This window comes from Pipistrellus kuhlii, unplaced genomic scaffold (genome assembly GCF_014108245.1).
Source record: "Pipistrellus kuhlii isolate mPipKuh1 unplaced genomic scaffold, mPipKuh1.p scaffold_m20_p_14, whole genome shotgun sequence".
NCBI classification, from domain to species: domain Eukaryota; kingdom Metazoa; phylum Chordata; class Mammalia; order Chiroptera; family Vespertilionidae; genus Pipistrellus; species Pipistrellus kuhlii.
The window spans coordinates 41,533,856-41,553,970 of record NW_023425449.1 but is presented as its reverse complement, the minus strand read 5'-3'; the positions used below and the strand labels follow the sequence as shown (position 1 = coordinate 41,553,970).

Below are 20,115 nucleotides of genomic sequence, written 5' to 3'. Positions count from 1 at the left end.
ATAATTTTAAATTATCCTTTTGAAGAATTTTTCACACTTCAGATTTGGGTAAATAATTGAAGAGTGACTTAGTTTGAATATCATATAATAGTATTAGTCTAGATTGCTTAGTACAAATTTATTGATTTCCCACTAAATATATATTGCTATTGATATATATGCACAAAATTCATATATTTTTTAGAAAATTTAGAGGACACAGTTGGAAAATAATGCATTTTCTTTAACAGATTTGGTGTGCATGGCTTTGGGTGGTGCTGGTAGACATATGAAATTAAAGACTTTGGTCACAACTATTGTTAACTTTAAAAAAAAAATATATTCACTTGAGAGAGAGACATCTATTTGTTGTTCCACTTACTTATGCATTCATTGGTTGATTCTGGTATGTGCCCTGATCAGGGATTGAACCTGCAACCTTACCTGGCATATCTGGACAATGCTCTAACCATCTGAGCTACCCAGCCTCGGCAAACTATGTTGGTTCTTAATAAGCACATAACTGTTCTTACATACATTTTAAAGAGTGTAAGTACTAACCAGAAATTGTAGTATCATGAATAATTGGATTTTCAGTTTTCCCCCCAGATTTCTTTTAAGTGTATTTTTTGACATATATGTGTAGAATCATTGTATCATTAAGGCACTGGTTTTACTTTTTTGGTAAGTGCCAATGTAATTTTCCATTGCCAATTTGATTGATTTTTGGTTATTTTCACAAAAAGATTCCAACTCTCAATATTTTGGTAAGTTTATATATAATATTTTGTTTGTGTAATGGAAACATTAAAAAAGAGAATGGCTGTACTGAGCAACAGAATGGATTAGAGCATTAGTATTAAATTCCTTTCCCATCCAGTATTGTATTTATTAAAAAGCAAGGACATGCATGGGAATAGAATATCTTTTATGCTAAAACTAATATGCCTTACAGAAGTTACAAAGAGTACGTAGGTGGAAATCTTATTGTTCATACTGAAAATATTGGCTATTTTAAAATTATTGTGGAGCATTGAAAGTAAAACAGCATTTTCTGAAGAGAAAATTAATGAAGGCATTTGATACTAAAAATAAATGACAAGTCAAAAACCACCATTTTGTCAGTAAAGGAATTTGGGGAACTCATGGAGTGAAGTGAATTAATGATTAAAAAACCCCACAATAATTGGATATGAAAAGATTGCCATGTTATTTAAATTTGTAGTAGGATATTCTCACTCAGAAAAACTAAGTGCTGGCTCTATTTCATTTTTAGATGTAGTCCATAATATCAAAAATTTTTTTTTTTTTTTGGCAACTTCATTTATGAAATTGATTAAAGCCAGGTAGATTTTACTTTCTTAAGTTAGGTTCCAGGAATTATCCTTTCTCAAATGAATAACTGACCCAATACTTTGTAAGGATTGTGCAGTGGCCCTTTTGCTGCCAAATGTAGACCTGTGTGAGTTCTTGAATGTTGTTTGTGTTCAGTGAGCAGCTACTTTAAATTTATCTAGAAATTTTGGCAGTCGAAAGATGATATGAAAGTATATAGTCGATCTTAAGAGGAGGACTAATAGTTGGCACTAGAAACCAAGAGTAATGAGAAACCTGTGGCTAGTAAAAAAGCAAAACATTGAACTGATTGAGAGGGAAAACTTTTAGTTACTTGTTCAGAGCAATAGTTGACTAAAAAATATATTACTCAAAGACAGTAAGGGCCTAGCTGGCATGGTTCTTAGTGTTTGAGTGTTGACCTATGAACCAGGAGGTCACAGTTCAATTTCTGGCCGGGGCATGTGGGGCTGGATCCCCAGTGTGGGGCATGCAGGAAGCAGCCAATCAATGATTCTCTCTCATTAATGTTTCTATTTCTCCTATGAAATCAATAAAAATATATTACAAAACAAAGTATAAGGAAGCACTGTTTATTTTAAAAATAATTCTTTATTGTTGAAAATATCTATGTCCTCCTCTATCCCCTGCATTGACCCCATCCAGCCCTTGCCCCAGGCCTTTGCCACCCTATTTTCTGTGTCGATGGGTTATGCATAAATGCATATAAGGTCTTTGGTTGATTACCTCTCACCACCCACCCTCCCCTGCCTTCCCTCTGAGATTACACATTCTATTCCATGCCTCCAAGTCTCTGGACTCACTCTGTTCATCGGTTTATTATGTTACTTAGATTCTACATATGAGTGAGATCATGTGATACTTTCTCTGACTTATTTCACCTAGCATGATACTCTCCAGGTCCCTCCATGCTGTTTTAAAGGGTAAGAGATTCTTATATGTTTTCAAGGGTTATATATTCTTGTTGAATCATTCCCTTTAATACTGTGATGTGGCCTTTGTTTTGAAGTCTGTTTTGTCTCATTTGAGTATTGCTACTTAAGCTTTTATTGCTCTTTCCATTTGCATGGAATATATTTTTCCATCCCTGTTTCATAGTATTTCATGGGGTAAATGTACCACAGCTTTTTTATCTATTCATCTACTCCTGGGCACTTGGGCTGCTTCCAGATCTTAGCTATTGTGAATTGTGCTGCTATGAACATAGGGGTGCATACATTCTTTCTGTTTGGTGTTTCTGATTTCTCATGATATATTCCTAGAAGTGAGTTCACTGGGTCAAATGAGAGTTTCATTTTTAATTTTTTGAGGAAATTCCATACTGTTTTCCATAATGGCTGCACCAGTCTGCATTTCCACCAGCAGTGTACTAAGGTTCTCTTTTCTCCTTGCCAGCATTTGTCATTTGTTCATTTGCTGATGGTAGCCATTCTGACAGGTGTGAGATGGTACCTCATTGTTGTTTTAATTTGTATCTCTGATGATGAGTGACTTTTTTTCATATCTCTTGGCCATCTGTATGTCCACTTTGGGTAAGTGTCTATTTAGGTCCTTTACCCACTTTTTAATTGGGTGGTTTGTCTTTTTTTTTTTTTTTTTTTTATATATATATATTTTATTGATTTTGTACAGAGAGGAAGGGAGAGAGATAGAAAGCTAGAAACATCGATGAGAGGGAGTCATAGATCAGCTGCTTCTTGCACACCCCCTACTGGGGATATGCCCGCAACCAAGGTACATGCCCTTGACCAGAATCGAACCCGGGACCTTTCAGTCCCCAAGCCGACGCTCTATCCATTGAGCCAAACCAATCTCAGCTGGGTGGTTTGTCTTACTTCTGTTAAGTTGTATAAGTTTCTTATATATTTTGGATATTAATCCTTTATTAGTTGTATCATTGCCAGATATATTCTCCCACACAATGGGTTCTCTTTTGTTGATGGTTTCTTTTGCTGTGCAGAAACTTTATTTTGATGTAGCCCCATTTGTTTATTTTCTCCTTTGTTTCCTTTGTCCTAGGAGATATATCTGTAAACATATTGCTATGAGAGATTTCTGAGATTTTGCTGCCTATGGTTTCTTCTAGGACTTTTATGGCTTTACAACTTACATTTAAGTTTTTCATCCATTTTGAGTTTATTATTGTGTATGGTGTTAGTTGGTGGCCCAGTTTCATTTTTTTGCATGTATCTGTCCAATTTTCCCGACACCATTTATTGAAGGGACTGTCTTAACTCCATTGTATGCTCTTGCCTCCTTTGTTAAATATTTATCATAATTACTTGGGTTGATTTCTGTGTTCTGTGTTCTGTTCCATTGATCTAAATACCAGTTTTTGTGCCTGCCAGTAGCAGGCTGTTTTGTGTATAGTGGCTTTTTAGTATACCTAATATCACTGTTTTTCTGTTTTTCTCTTCTTTAAAGTCCATCAAGAATTTAAAAATACATTTGGGTGCTCCTGTATTGAATGCATATATGTTTACAAGGGTTATATTTCCTCGTTGAATCATTCCCTTTAGTATTGTGATGTGGCCTTCTTTGTCTTTTGTTTTGGCCTTTGTTTTGAAATTTATTTGTCCAATTTGAGTATTGCTTACTTCAATTTTCCCCCTTCCCTTTTCCATTTTCATGGAATATATTTTTCTATCCCTTCACTCTTCCAAATTGCTAATTCCGTTCTCTGCTTCATCCAGTCTACTTTCAGTCCCTTCCAGTGTGTACTTCATGTCAGATATATCATTCTTCATTTCTGTCTGGTTTTTGTTAATGTCCTCTATTTTCCTTTTCTTGCTGTTATAATTTGCACTAAGTTCTTTAAGCATTTTTATAACCATTGCTTTGAACTTTGTCTGATGGGTTGCTTGCCTTCATCTCATTTAGTTATTTTTCTGGAGTTTCCTTTTCTCTCATTTGGGAGTTGTTACTTTGTCCCCCCATTTTAGCTGTCTCTGGATTTGCTCCCACGTATTAGATAAGACTGCTATGCCTCCCAGTCTTTGTGGGATGGCCTTATGTAGAAAGTGTCTTGAGGGGTCCAGTGGTGTAGTCTCTTTGTTCACCTGAGCTGGCTGCTCTAGAAATGCCTCTTGTGTATGTTTATGGTTTGGGCTGTCCTGTTATTACTGGGTCTTGATTGTTGATATTGCACTTGGGGGAGGATATCTGACTTGCTTCCAGTGAGGCCAACCCCAGTGTCGTCATGCCAGCTGTCCAGTGGTTAGCGATTCCTCAGCCCAGAGCCTGGGGTCTGCCTTGGTTCTCACGCCTTGACTGTCTCTGTTCTGAGTTGTAGTACCTGCCCCCATGGATCTGGTCCAGCAGGTTTCAGCTGCAGATGCTCAGGGTCTGCAAGGGCCTGGGCATAGTCCTTCTTGTGTGCAATTCCTGTGAGGTCATGGGTGCTGCTAGTATGTGACTCACTGTGGGGTCCCGGCACCTGTGGTGAGGATCACCTGTGAGGTCCCTGAGCCTGTGGTGGGTGGTTGTATGCAATTCTCTGCGGGAGTTTAGGGTGGTACCACTGGCATGTGGCTCACCGGTTCTGTATGGGGCGGTATCCAAGGCTAGCTGGCTGTGCTTCGAGGCGTGGTGCTCCCCGCTTCAAGATGGTGTGGTTTCTGTGCCAGAGAGGTAACGGGCTCTTTGTCCGGGGGAGCCTGATCCACTAGCCTTCAAGACTCTGCAAGATCTAACTGTTCCTTCCTTTCGCGCACACATCACACACGTCCACATGCACCTCTCTCACACCCATACTCTCACCCTCCTTCCCATCCTGCCGGCTGCCATGTTGAATCCAAAATATCTTGAATGAATTTTTGTATATTGGGACATCTAGTTTTTTTTTTTTTTTTTTTTTTTTTTTTTTAATTTCTCTGAAGTTTTGTTACATAGGAAGGCAGTGGATTTTTATTTATTGATTTTCTGTTGTAAATTTATTTGTTTCTTTCTAATAAGTTTTTGTGGAGTTTTTAGGTTTTCTACGTTTGTTCAGAATCATGTCTTCTGCAAAAAGTGACACTTCTTCCTGATTGGATGTCTTATTTCTTTCTTTTGCCTCATTGTTCTGGCTTGCACTTCTAGAACTATATTATAAAAACCCAGTGGCTCTAATGCCATAAAGACCAAAGACCAGTGTGAGTGGGTGGGGCCCTTGCGAGTGGGCGGGGCCGGGCCATTTCTTGCACTGGGCTTCTAGTGTTGAATAAGAGTGATGAAAGTGAACATCCTTATCTTGTTCCTGATTTTAGAGGAAAAGCTTTCAGTTTTTCATCATTGAGTATTATATTGACAGGAATTGTCATATATGGCCTTTATTATGTTGAGGTACATTCCTTCTATTACTGTGTTATAACATTTTTTTAAATATATTTTTTATTGATTTTTTTACAGAGAGGAAGAGAGAGGGATAGAGAGCTAGAAATGTCGATGAGAGAGAAACATTGACCAGCTGCCTCCTGCACACCCCCAACTGAGGATGTGCCCGCAACCAATGTACATGCCCTTGACCGGAATCGAACCCGGGACCTTTCAGTCCACAGGCTGCTGCTCTATCCACTGAGCCAATCCGGTTTCGGCTATTACTGTGTTATTGAATGTCTTAATTATAAATGGATACTGTGTCTTAGCAAATTTCCCCCCCTGCAGATATTGATAAGATATTTGATTTTAAAAAATATTGTTGAAAGTATTACATATGCCCCTCCCCCCATTGTAGAATATATGATTTTTATTCTTTGTTTTATTAACATGGCATATTACATTGATTGATTTGTATATGTTGAGCTATTTTTATGCCCCTGGAATGAATCCCACTTTATCATGATGTATTATTTTTAATCTGTTGTATTCAATTTGCCTATATTATGTCTAGGATTTTTCCATCTGTATTCATCAGAGATATTGGTCTGTAATTTTTCTGTGTGTGTGTATGAGGATTTCAATAGCCATTTTATACTTTTTTTGTGCTGCAATGAACATAGGGGTCCATATATCCTTTCTGATTGGTGTTTCTAGTTTCTTGGGATATATTCCTAGAAGTGGGATCACTGGGTCAAATGGGAGTTCCATTTATTGTAGGTTGATTATTAATATATGAGGAGTTACTATTTCTATTTTGTCTTGTTTTCCGGTAACTTTGTATGTCCATTGTTGCTTTTCCATTGTGTTTCTGTCTGCCATTTTAGTTTGGTGGTTTTCTTTCTTTCTTTTTCCCCCCCTATTAACTCCTTTTTTGTGTGTCTCTGCTATGATTTGTTGTTTTGTGGTTACCATTTGGATAATGTAAAATGTCTCTTACCTACAATAGTTCATTTTCTTTTGATTGTATCTTATCTTTATTCATCTTTAGTTCAGTCCTTTACCTCCATTCCTTTTATGTTTTTGTTGTCCTAAATTACCCCTTTTTATATTTTTCACTCATAATCATATTGGAGAAGTTATTGTTACTTTAAGTGACTTATCTCTTTAATCTTTACATTATATTAAATGTTAAATACCCTAGTAAAACTATAGTTATATTTTTCTGCTTCTGACATCTACTTTTGTTAATCCTCACCCAAGGGTATTTTTCCCATTGATTTTCATTGAGAGTGGAAAGGAGGGAGAAACACAAAAAGAGAAAAGAGAGAGGAACATCGATGTTAGAGAGAGACATTGGTTGGTTGCTTTCCGCATGCACCCTGACTAGGGTGGGGGATTGAATCTGCAACCCAGGTATGTGCCCTTGATCAGGAATCAAACCCATTACACTTTAGTGCACATACTAATGCTCTAACCTCTGTGAATCACCAGCCAGGATGTTATCTTATTTAAAATTACATACTTTTGTCTTTTTGTTTCAGTTAGAAGACTTTTTAAAAAAATTTTTTTTAAAAAAAATATATTTTATTGATTTTTTACAGAGAGGAGGAGAGAGGGATAGAGAGCTAGAAACATTGATGAGAGAGAGAATCATCGACCAGCTGCCTCTTGCACACCCCTTACTGGGGATGTGCCCGCAACCAAGGTACATGCCCTTGACCGGAATCGAACCCGGGACCTTTTAGTCCCCAAGCCGACGCTCTATCCATTGAGCCAAACCGATCTCGGCATCAAAATTTCTTATAATGTAGTTCTTGTGGTAGTAAATGTCATTAGCATTTGTCCAGAAACCTTTATGTTTTCTTCATGTATAAAAGATAATGTTGCCCAGCTGGGTGTGGCTCAGTGGGTGAGCATTGAAACAGGAACCAAGAGGTCACCAGTTCTTTTCCTTGGTCAGGGCACAGGCCCAGGTTGCGGGCTCAGTCCCCAGTGTGGAGCATGCAGGACGCAGCCGATCAGTGATTCTCTGTCATCATTCCCTTCCTCTCTGAAATCAATAAAAATATATTTTAAAAGAAGATGTTGCTGTATATATTATTATTGGCTGTTGGTTTCTCTCAATATTTTGAATATTTTATCCCACTATCTCCTGGCTTTTAAGATTTCTACTGAAAACAATAATTGAACGGGATTTTCTTGTAGGTTTTTCTCTTTAGTGGCTCTGAGAATTCTTTCTTTGTGATTCACTTTTGACAGTTTTAATATAATATGTCTTGGAAAGCACCTTTTTTAAAAATTATTATTATTATTTTTGCACAGAAATAATTAGTAGTTCTGTTAGCTTCTTGTATTTGAATGTCCAGTTCTTTATATAGGTTGGGGAAGTTTTCATTGGTTATTTCTTTGAGAAGACTTTCTATTATCTTTTTGGTATACCCATTATCTTTATGTTGCTTTTTCTGGTGGAGTCAGATATTTGAGCTATTTTATTTTTTAAACTCTTAGTTTTCTCTTTCTCTACATGAGTTATTTTAGGTTTCTATCTTTGAGCTTGCTCATTCTTCCTTCCATCTGCTCTGCTCTATTTCTAATGATCACTAATGCATTCTTCCTCTGTTTTGTTGAGTTCTTCAGCTCCAGAATTTCTGTTTGGTTATTTATTTATTTTTTTTTATCATCTCAATCTCTTTGGTAAAATATCCATTTTGTTTGTTAATTTTACTCCTAGCTCATATAAGTGACTTTGAGGCTTTTTATATTTCATTGATTATTTTCACAACTGTAATCCTGAATTCTTTGTAATTTATTTTAATTTAGTTTATTGATATTTAGAGAGAGAAAGGAAGGGGGAGAGAGAGAAACATACATATGAGAGTGAAACATCAGTCAGCTGCCTCCCACCCAGACATATGCCCTCAGAATCAAACTGGCAACCTTTCAGGGCATGGGATGAAGCTGCCCAACCAACTGAGCCTCAAGGGCCAAGGCACTGGCTCCTTTGTCATTTAAGTCACATCTTTCATGTCTGTATTTATTTATTTATTTATTTATTTATTTATTTATTTATTTATTGTGTACAGTTTTACATAGGTCTCCTTTCCCCCCAATTGACACCTCCCTACCTCCCCCCCCATCATTCCCAACCCAGGCAAGCCCCACCACCCCAGTGTCTGTGTCCAATTTTCATGTCTTTTGAGTTTGGTTTCTGGAGACTTTGATTTCATTTTGCTACCTTGGTTATTTATGGTATTTGAAAGATTGTTTCTCGCCGAAACCGGTTTGGCTCAGTGTTAGAGCGTTGGTCTGCGGACTGAAAGGTCCCGGGTTCAATTCCGGTCAGGGGCATGTACGTTGGTTGCGGTCACATCCCCGGTGGGGGGTGTGCAAGAGGCAGCTGGTCGATGTTTCTCTCTCATCGATGTTTCTAGCTCTCTCTCTCTCTCCTTTCCTCTCTGTAAAAAATCAATAAAATATATTTTTTTTAAAAAAGATTGTTTCTCTGCACAATTAAGATAGTAAACTTAAATTTTTTAGGTACTATTTGCTCTTTCCTTGTTTTCCAGTAGGTGGTGCTATAGCACAAGTTTGTTTGTTTATTTCCCTTGCTCTACTGGACCTTCTGGGATATTGGTATGGCTATGTTTTTTCATGAAAAACGTTCTGCATTTCCTGGGGTGGTGAGCCGCCTCCTTTGGGTAACCTGTTTCAGGAGACCACCCCCGTGGTTGAATGTGGTGGGGAATAGGGTTCTGGGCAGGCAAACCCCTGGTGTTGCCTCTTAAGTTACCAATAAATGCCATCCATGCTATGCTATCCAAGGCGCCTTGCTGCCTCTACCAAATTCCACTGCCATGGTGGGCAAAGGGAGGCAGGTTCATGAACCGTGGCTTTGCATCTGTCAGTAATGGTTGCCTCGAGTCCAAAGCTTTCTCTTTATCAGTAATGTTCACCAAGAGTGAAGCTTTGCCTTCTTGCTAGTAAAGGTCACCTTGTGAGAGTGGCTGCCAGACCACTGCCACTGGGCTTTGCTGCAATGGGAGCCTGCTTGTTAACCTGTTAACCGAGCGGGACCTATAAATACGTCAAACGTAAACAATATCGGGAACGGGTAGGACGTATGAATACGTCCTTGAAATATATGTTGTGCCCCGAGAGGGACGGTATATATTTTTGGTAATCTTTAAAAAAAATTTTTTTTTTAAACATTTTATTGATTTTTTACAGAGATGAAGGAAAGGGGAGGGATAGAGAGTTAGAAATATCGATGAGATAAGAGAGAAACATCGATCAGCTGCCTCTTGCACCCCCCCCCCCCACTGGGATGTGCCAGCAACCAAAGTATATGCCCTTGACCGGAATTGAACCCAGGACCTTTAGGTCTGAAGGCCAATGCTCTATCCACTGAGCCAAACCGGTTTCGGCTATTTTTTGTAATCTTTATCATTGTTTGTAAAATTTATAATTTTTTAATTCGACGTGTCCATTTTTTTTGGTCAGTATTTTCTATTTTTTTGTAATTTTGTATTTTCCTTTGTGCTTTATATATATATATATATATATATATATATAACAAAAATATATATATATTTCATTTATTTTCATTAAGTATAAATAAAAAATAATAATATGAAATTACGTCCTCCGGGCGTGACGTACTGACATGTCCTAGTGAAAGAGTACGCGCCCGTTACAGGCGTCATTAAAAAGGGAACTCCCCGGTTAACAGGTTTAAGCAGGGATGTTGCTTCGTCTCCTCCTACCCTCTGGGCCATAATGTAAGGGCCACAGGTTACCCTCCACTGCTACCTTGTCAGCTGGGGTCGTGGTGGCTGCCAAACAGCTGCATCTATGGCAACTGTCACACCTCCCCTCTTCATTCCAATGCACCCACCTTCAGGTGTAGCAGTGTATGGATGGGTCTGTTCTACTTGTTTGTGTTTTGAACAGAGGATCCTTTGTTGAATTCTAGTTGTCCAAGTTGTATTTTTAAAAAAATATATTTTATTCATTTTTACAGAGAGGAAGAGAAAGGGATAGAGAGTTAGAAACATCAATGAGAAACATCCATCAGCTGCCATCTGCACAACTCCTACGGCCAATGTGCCCGCAACCAAGGTACATGCCCCTGACCGGAATCGAACCCAGGACTCCTCAGTCCGCAGGCTGACGCTCTATCCACTGAGCCAAACTGGTTAGGGCCCAAGTTGTATTTTTTTTTTTAATATATTTTATTGATTTTGTACAGAGAGGAAGGGAGAGAGATAGAGAGTTAGAAACATCGATGAGAGAGAGTCATCGATCAGCTGCCTCTTGCACACCCCCCACCGGGGATATGCCCGCAACCAAGGTACATGCCCTTGACCGGAATCGAACCCGGGACCCTTCAGTCCCCAAGCCGACGCTCTATCCATTGAGCCAAACCAGTCTCGGCCCAAGTTGTATTTTTAAAGGGAGATACAAAAAGGTCTTCTCACTTCACCTTGATGCTCATGTTATCTTACAGTTATAATATTTTCTGAGTCCAATTTTCCTAGATAATTTTTAAATAATTTTGTTGTTGTAGATCTAAGTTCTACCTTGCATAGTTTATAGCCATGGTCAGGTTTTATATCAATTATTTTTAGCAATAACATTTATTAGGATAAAATATTGACAGTTGTTTTTATTCTTAACTATCCTAGGGAGTATATTCTTTTTCTTTTTTGGCTATTCACTATCTTGTTTTACTTTATTTTTATTGTTGGCAATATTACAGATGCTTCCATTTCCCCTCTCTTTGCCCACCTCTACCCAACCCTCCCCCTCCCCTTCCCTCTAGCTATCACCATACTGTTGTCTGTGTCTATGGGTTATGCATATACAGCATGTTCTTTGGCTAATCCACCTTCTTTCATCCAATCCTTCCCTCTCCCTGCCCCTCTGACAGCTGCCAGTCTGTTTAAGAAGTACATTCTTTTAAAAAATATATATATTTTATTGTTTTTTTACAGAGAGGAAGAGAGAGGGATAGAGAGTTAGAAACATCAGTGAGAAAGAATCATCGATCAGTTGTCTCCTGCACACCCCCTCTTGGGGATTGCCCGTAACCAATGTACATGCTCTTAACCAGAATTGAACCTGGGACCCTTCAGTCCGCAGGGGCTGACACACTATCCACTGAGCCAAACCGGTTTCGGTGAGAAGTGTGTGTGTGTGTGTGTGTGTGTGTGTGTGTGTGTGTGTGTATTTTATTGATTTTCTACAAAGAGGAAGGGAGAGGGATAGAGAAGCAGAAGCATCGATGAGAGAGAAACATCAACCAGCCGCCTCCTGCACACCTCCCACCAGGATTGTGCCTGCAACCAAGGTACATGCCCCTGACCGGAATCGAACCTGGGACCTCTCAGTTCGCAGGTCGACGCTCTATCCACTGAGCCAAACTGATCAGAGCAAGAAGTATATTCTTAATTGTTCTATTATCTAAGATTGGTTTAAGTCAATGGTTGGCAAACTCATTAATCAACATAGCCAAATATCAACAGTACAATGATTGAAATTTCTTTTGAGAGCCAAATTTTTTAAACTTCTAATGCCACTTCTTCAAAATAGACTCACCCAGGCCGTGGTATTTTTTGGAAGAGCCACACTCAAGGGGTCAAAGAGCCGCGTGTGGCACAAGAGCCACAGTTTGCCAACTATGGTTCTAAGATAATGGAGTGAGGGAATAGTCATTCATAGATATAATATTCCCCTACTTTCATTCTGGTCCTTATATGCATCAATATCAATATGTAGGACTTAAACATTAAGCTCTTAGTGATCTGGCCTGGTGTTATTTTTTGAAACCCCATGGTAAATTTACGTATTAAAATCAGAATCTTGAAGCCTTACGGCTGGCGAGGGTTTATGGGGGAGGTGGGGCTTGTTCTTCCAGGGGCCACAAGAGAAGAGTATTAGTCATATCCTTGATGAGAAAGGTTATCGGCAGGTTGAAAACCTCAGGTGTCATTGGTTCCTGCAGTCCTGCTCTGTGAGTCTGCTGAACCATTTATGTCGGGTGGGGAACCTTTTTCTGCCAAGGGCCATTTGGATATTTATAACATCATTCCTGGGCCATAGAGAATTAGCAACTTACAAATTAGCCTGCTATTTTTGTTCAAACATTTAATAAACTCGCCACTAATGCCTTGGCAGGACCAGACCAAATAAGGCCCGTGGGCTGAACATTCCCCACCCCTGTCTGACATGCAAGGGCAGCTAGATATGAACTCTTCAAGGGGAACTTGCTCCAGGAGGGATGGTGGAATAAGCTAAGTCAGTCTTTATCAACGTGGGTGAGATTCTGAGAGCTGCACGCCATGACTTCACTAACGTAATAGAAGCAGGTGTTATTGGCCAACATGAATGCCTTCGATACCGTCAATAAAACATAAACAGTACTTCAGGAGTAGTTTTCCAGCGGAAGCTGCTTACCAGCTTATGGCTTTGCCCAAAAGAGGCAGTGTTGAAATTGAAGCACCAGCTGTCCTACCACCTCACAGCAGCAAGCATGTAAGCAGGCCCAGTGGTGTTTAGCATGACATTTTCGTAATCTTTTAAAATTAACATTCAGTTTTACAAGTGATGCTGGAAAGTGTAACTTTGATTAAGTTGTCTGAAGTTGTTATGGAAATACCTTATAGTAAGAGGAATTTAACATGAATTGAAGATTAGATGATTGAATCCAGTCATGGATGTTACCAATGACATCTATGTATATTATTGAATTTGGGGCAAGATACACTCATTAAATATGCAAATAAAGGAATAATATGTAGACAGATGAGTTACTATTTATGAGAAATACTAAAGAGTGAAGTTATAGTGTGTGTACAATTATATATTCAGTATAGCACTGTGACTAAAGCATTGAAAATTATTTTTTTACATTCACATTAATTTTTCACTTTTAGCATGCACACAGAAAATTAGAACACTGTACACAGGAGTTTAATAGCAATTTTTGTAAGCAAAGTTACATTCCATCTCTAAGTCAAATTGGTCAAGGCTTCTCCAAAACATGACAGAAGATCCTGTATAAAACTATTGCATCTGAAGATTTTTCCCTTTATTGTCACATACAACTGGAAAAGAAAGCATTGTCTGCTCTAATAATAAACGTACCACAATATAAACAGTACAGGTTCTTCGATCACAGCTTGGTTGAGTTAAAATTTGTATATAAAGCCGAAATCGGTTTGGCTCAGTGGATAGAGTGTCGGCCTGCGGACTGAAAGGTCCCAGGTTCGATTCCGGTCAAGGGCATGTACCTTGGTTGCAGGCACATCCCCAGTGGGGGGTGTGCAAGAGGCAGCTGATCAATGTTTCTCATCGATGTTTCTAGCTCTCTATTCCTCTCTCTTCCTCTCTAAAAAATCAAAAAATATTTTTAAAAATTGTGTATAAAAGGTCCAAGATGACTTAAGTTTTGCAAAAATGAGCAGGGTCGAAAGTTGCAAACTTCATGTGCTTCTGGATATCAAGATTTGTTATTAGCCCTAGCCAGTTTGCTCAGTGGATAGAGCCTTGGCGAGCCGACAGAAGGGTCCCAGGTTCTATTTGAGTCAAGGGCAGGTGACTTGGTTGCAGGCACCTGCAGGAGGCAACCCATGGATGTGTTTCTCTCACATTGATATTTCTGTCTCTCCCCCTTCCTCCCACTCTCTCTAAAAATAAATGGGAAAATACCCTCCAGTGAGGATTAAAAAAATAAAGATTTGTTTTTATACGATAGTCACAGTTAAAATCACCCTGCTGGTAATACATAATTACACTCCATTAAGGCCCTAAACCAGCAATAAACAATAAGTCTATACAACTTTTAGTTCAGGTTAATCACTGACTGGTGCGCCTAACATGAGATTAAGTGAAAAGTCCCTATTGGGTAAGTGAGCTCATAAGACTATAATCTTAACAATCCGGGGACTGGTGTTTTCTCTTCCTTAGTGAAGATTTGTAGTGTTGTAAACCTGCCTCACAAAATACATCCTAATAACTTTTCCCTAAAAACAAAAGCAGACGAAGTCCCCCACCATCGTCTGTGGCACCGAACCTGGGCAATGCCAGGCACCTTACATTTCCCTGTGGGCTCGACCGTTCCATCGGTTTCTATCCCTTTTGGACCCGCCCATCTCCTTCCCAGGTGGGCACGTCCGACAAAGTTTACAGGTCCGAATAAAGATGCCAAGTATGCAAAAGACATTGATACTGATGCAAAGAAATAGAAATAAAAGAAACACGGCAGAGGAAGGTGTTAAGGTTTCCGGACCTGTGGAAGGGAGGTAACAATGGTTGGAGATGGGTCTGTGGGGAGGGGAGAAAGAATTTGCTGAAGGAAACTTAAAGATCTCTATAAATCACCCCTATTCATAGACAGGTTCTCCCAAACCAGCCCCTGGCACCGTGCCTACACGCAAACCCGAGCAAAGGTCTCCCATCATCGCCGGGGGTCCTGCCCTTTCTCTCCCATCCGCCCGGGCTGCACCCCGGGGGTGGGGACGCGGGGGCTGAGGCCACCGCCTCCACCTGCTCCCCGCGGGGCCGGGCCTCGGCCTCGGCCTCTGGGGCAGCCGGCTCCTGAGTCCTGGCCGCAGGCTCCTCCTTGGCGCCCTGCCGGGTACCGGCCTCGCGGCGGCTCCCGCGGTAAAAGGGACGTCAGACGCTCCCCTCCAGCGGGATGGGTGGTAGCAAAGGGCATGAGCTCTGGGCCAGGCTGCCTGGAATCACCTCCCCTTCCATTTACCAGCTTTGAAACCCTCCGCAAACCATTCCTATACAACGTCTCCCCTGTTTCTGTAAAATGGACACATTGCTAGTGCCCACCTTATAAAGATGTTAGAAAGATTAAATAAATCAACATGCAGGAGGCACTGGGAATAGTGCTTGGCTCAGAGCCACATGGTGATGGTGATGGTGATGGAAGACGAAGACAAGAAGAGAGACGCCTCCTCAGGTGGCATGTTCCTCAGTCCTAAGAAGACGTGAGTTACCAAGCTACAAAGTCATGGAAGAACCTAAAACGCATGTTGCCAGGAGAAGGTGTTACAGGAGACAGGGAAGAACCAAGGAATGCTTAGACGGAGTTACACGTTATTATTCCGAGGGAGCAGAGAGAAATTGTTTCAAATTCCGGCTCCGACATGGAGGAACTTTCCCTATTTGTATGTTTTTACCTTCATTGTTTCCCAAATATGGGGTGTTTCTGGTCCCCTTTGCAAGTTCTTAAAGAGCCCTATGTGCTGGGGCTTTGAGTCCTCAACCAAAGGCTTGGCCTGGCGCCAGCACTGGTAACTTCATCTGGGGAAGGTTTATGGCTTCTCTGGAATGGGAGTAGTCTTATTTTTCTTATTATTTAAGCAAGCAAGCACTGACAGAAGCCAAAATAGCAGGGTTAAGGTTTCAAACAGCAGTTTTTATATAAGATGGATGCTTTAAAAGAAGTCATCCTGAAAGGCTACATACCATATGATCCCAACTACATGAAATTTGGTAAAAAGATTAGTGGCTGTCAGGGGTCTGGGAAAAGGTGGGGGAGGTGGAGGAGGTGGAGCATGGGATTTTTAGGACAGTGTGGTGCTATCATGAAAGATACGTGCCCTTATGCATTTGCAATACCCAGAGAATGTGCAACACAGAGTGGATCCAAATGCAAACTAAAGGTTTTAATAATAATGTGTTAGTGTTGGCTCTTCAACAAACAAATGTACCACACCAAAGCAAGGAGTTATTGGGGAAACCATGTGCAGGGGTCAGAGGGAGTATATGGTGTTTTGTTCTGTTTTGTTTCTTTTTTTTTACACATAAAAATGCGCTAACATTTTTTAAAAATTGGAGATAAAAATCAAGTTTTAATTGTAAGGTTTAAAATATAAAACCAATAACTTTATTTTTTAATTTTAAAATTTCTTTATTGATTAAGGTGTTATATATGTGTCCGTATCCCCCCATTACTCTCTCCCCTTCATCCCCCCACTCATGCTCTCACCCCCTTGGTGTCTGTGTCCATTGGTTAGGCTTATATGCATGCACACAAGTCCTTTGGTTGATCTCTCCCCTTACTCCCCACCCTCCCCTGCCTTCCCTTTGAGGTTTTATCTGTTTTTGTTCATTAGTTTATGATGTTCATTATATTCCATAAATGAGTGAGATCATGTGATACTTATCTTTCTTTGACTGGTTTATTTCACTTAGCATAATGCTCTTCAGTTCGATCCATGCTGTTGGGTATGGTAAGAACTCCTTCCTTTCTACAGCAGTGTAGTATCCCATTGCGTAGATGTACCACAGTTTTTTAATCCACTCACCTACTGATGGGCACTTAGGCTGTTTCCAAATCTTATCTATTGTAAATTGTGCTGCTATAAATATAGGGGTGCATATATCCTTTCTGATTGGTGTTTCTAGTTTCTTGGGATATATTCCTAGAAGAGGAATTACTGGGTCAAAAGGGAGTTCCATTTTCAGTTTTTTGAGGAAACTCCATACGGTTCTCCACAGTGGCTGCACCAGTTTGCATTCCCACCAGCAGTGCACGAGGGTTCCTTTTTCTCTGCATCCTCGCCAGCACCTGTCGTTTGTTGATTTGTTGATGATAGCCATTCTGACAGGTGTGAGACGGTACCGCATTGTCGTTTTGATTTGCATCTCTCAGATAATTAGTGACTTTGAGCATGTTTTCATATGTCCCTTGGCCTTCCTTCTGTCTTCTTTTGAAAAGTATCTATTAGGTCCATTGCCCATTTTTTTATTGGGTGGTTTATCTTCCTTTTGTTAAGTTGTATGAGTTCCCTGTAAATGTTGGAGATTAAACCCTTATTGGTGATAATATTGGCAAATATATTCTCCCATGCAGTGGGCTATCCTGTTGTTTTGTTGATAGTTTCTTTTGCTGCGAAAAGCTTTTTATTTTGATGTAGTCCCATTTGTTTATTTTATCTTTAGTAAAACCAATAACTTACCCTAACCCATTTGGCTCAGTAGATAGAGTGTCGACCTATCCACTGAGGGTCCCGGGTTCGGTTCTGGTCAGGGGCGTGTACCTTGGTTGTGGGCACATACCCGTAGGAGGTGTGCAGGAGGCAGCTGATGGATGTTTCTCTCTCTTCGGTGTTTCTAACTCTCTATCCCTCTCCTTTCCTCTCCATAAAAAATCAATAAAATATATTTTTTAAATACAAAAACCCCCCCAATAACTTTAAGGAAGCATTTTTGTGAGTCTTTGTAATATCCGTGAGGTTGATGTCTGGTATGGTCTGGAAATGTGCAGGCAAGTTTAATAGGGATAAAGACATATGATCTTTTTTGGTATTTTTAATGAAATTTATTTGTGTCACTGGTTAATAAGATTGTGTAAGATTCAAGCGTAGAATTCTATAATACATTATCTGTTTATTGTATTGTGCTCATCACCCAAAGTTTAGTCTCTCTTTATCTCTCTATGTTTGTCCCAGTTTACTCTCTTCAACCTCCCTCTACCCCCTTCCCCTCTGATTACCACTGTACTGTTTTCTGTGGGAATGAATTATTTTGTTCTGTTTGTTAATTTCTTGCTTTCTGTCTTACTTCCCACATATGAGTGAAATCATATGGTTCTTGTCCTTTTCCATCTGACCTATTTCACTTAGCATGATACTTGCAAGATCTTCCATGCTGTTACAAATGGCAGTATTTCATCTTGTGGCTATGCAGTATTCCTTGTGTTTATGTACCATATCTTCTTTATCCAGTCATCCATCAAAAGACACTTGGGTTTTTGCCATGTCTTGGTTACTGTAATTAATGCTGCAAAGAACATAGGGGTACACGTATCTTTGCAAAAAAATGTTTTTCTTTTTCTTTTTTGTTGGTAGATACCCAGAAAAGCGGTTGCTGGGTCATGCGTTAAACTCTATTTATTTTAAAATTAATTTTATAGAGAGAACAAGGAAGAGAATGAGAGGGGATGCAGGGGGGGGGAGAGGGAGAGGGAGAGGGAGAGGGAGAGGGAGAGAGAGAGAGAGAGAGAGAGAGAGAGAGAGAGAGAGAGAGAGAGACTTCAGTTTGTTGTTTTGCTCATTATAGGTTCATTGGTTGATTTTTGTATGTGTCCTGATTGGGGTTTGAACCTACAGCCTTGGCATATCAGGATGATACTCTAACAAATTGAGATAATTGGCCACGGTGATTATTCTTAATTTTTGAGGAACCTCCATATTTTTTTCCATAGTGGCCATGCCAGTTTACATTCTGACCAACAGTGAATGAGTTTTCCAGTTTCTACATTTCCTCTCCAACGCTTGTTATTTCTTATTGATAATAGCATTCTAACAGGTGTGAGGTGATATCTCAATGTGGTTTTGATTTGCATTTTCCTTATAGCTAATGAAGTTATGTTTGTGTTAAATCATCTTTCTATAGGCAGAAGCTTGTGGCAGAATTGTCCCAGCTACCTCTGCCAGGCTGTGCCATGATGGTTGGGAATGGGTGGGTGGGGAATGTGGGTTCATGCGTCTACAGTTTTGCCCTTTCTTGTGGGGTTAGCCACAGTGAGTACAGACCACTTAGAAGTTTTATTTTTTTATTTTTATTATTTTTTTTTCAGCCCTTGTTTTATCTGCTGAGTGAGGATTTTGCTGCCTAGTGGGCCTCAGGGGGAGAGGTAGGCAGATTCCTGCATCTGTAGAATCATTTGTGTGGTGCTGTTGGGCTTTGGAGTGCTGTAACTTTTTAGATTATGCTTCTGCTCCTGGCCCAGGGTCCAGTCTCAATGTGTGCCAGTCATTTAGGCTCAATTGCTGTCTCTGACCTCTTGTCTGGACTGCCCAGTGGGTGCTGTATCCAGGCCTTTCACTGCTGTTGCGTTTAAAGGGCCCTGGGGTGTGTTGTGGTGTGCTTGGCCTCTGTCTCTGCACTTCTCCACCTTCTGTCTCTGCATCTTTTCCCCACCACTCGCTCAGATAAGCCGCCTCACGGTGTCTCAGTGCGTGATGTCTCAGGCATGCTTGTCTGTTGAGCAGGAAATCTTTTGTCCGATTTGTTGTAATTTCAAGGGGAGAGACTGGATGTCTTCTCGTACTGCCATGCTGCTGACATCACTTAGTGTGTTTTAATTTTAGATGAGTGGGGTGAACTTTCTAAGTCACAGAGTGGAGCATATCTGCGTCCTTGGCCATCCTGGCGATTCGTGTGCAGTGAGTCAGTCACATGTGCACAATCTGAGGCAACGGCCAGGGGTCAGAGGTCCTCCACACGCTCTTGTACCGAGATTCCGTGATCCCCAAAGACCAGCAGGGAGCCAAGTCCGATGCAATTAACAAGAGAGCCTCTTCCATGCTAACATGGGCTCTGTCCCACTCACGCTGACAGCACGGCGGACAAGAGCACGAACTTCGCCAAGTCCAGGGGTTTTACACCGGTGGTGATGTCACTGCTTTGGCTGACCCTGATTGGTTGGGTGAGGACTAGGGTCCAGTTATACAAAAT

General features: G+C 40.4%; 1 long non-coding RNA gene across 1 annotated transcript; it reads right to left on the bottom strand.

Moving 5' to 3' along the window:
* Positions 1–183: 183 nt before the first annotated feature.
* On the bottom strand, positions 184–18,044 carry LOC123652319. The gene is made up of 3 exons (XR_006741596.1): positions 18,034–18,044; positions 14,625–14,628; positions 184–293 (listed from the first exon to the last, which is right to left on the bottom strand). It is a non-coding gene; the product is annotated as an uncharacterized LOC123652319 (long non-coding RNA).
* Positions 18,045–20,115: the final 2,071 nt, after the last annotated feature.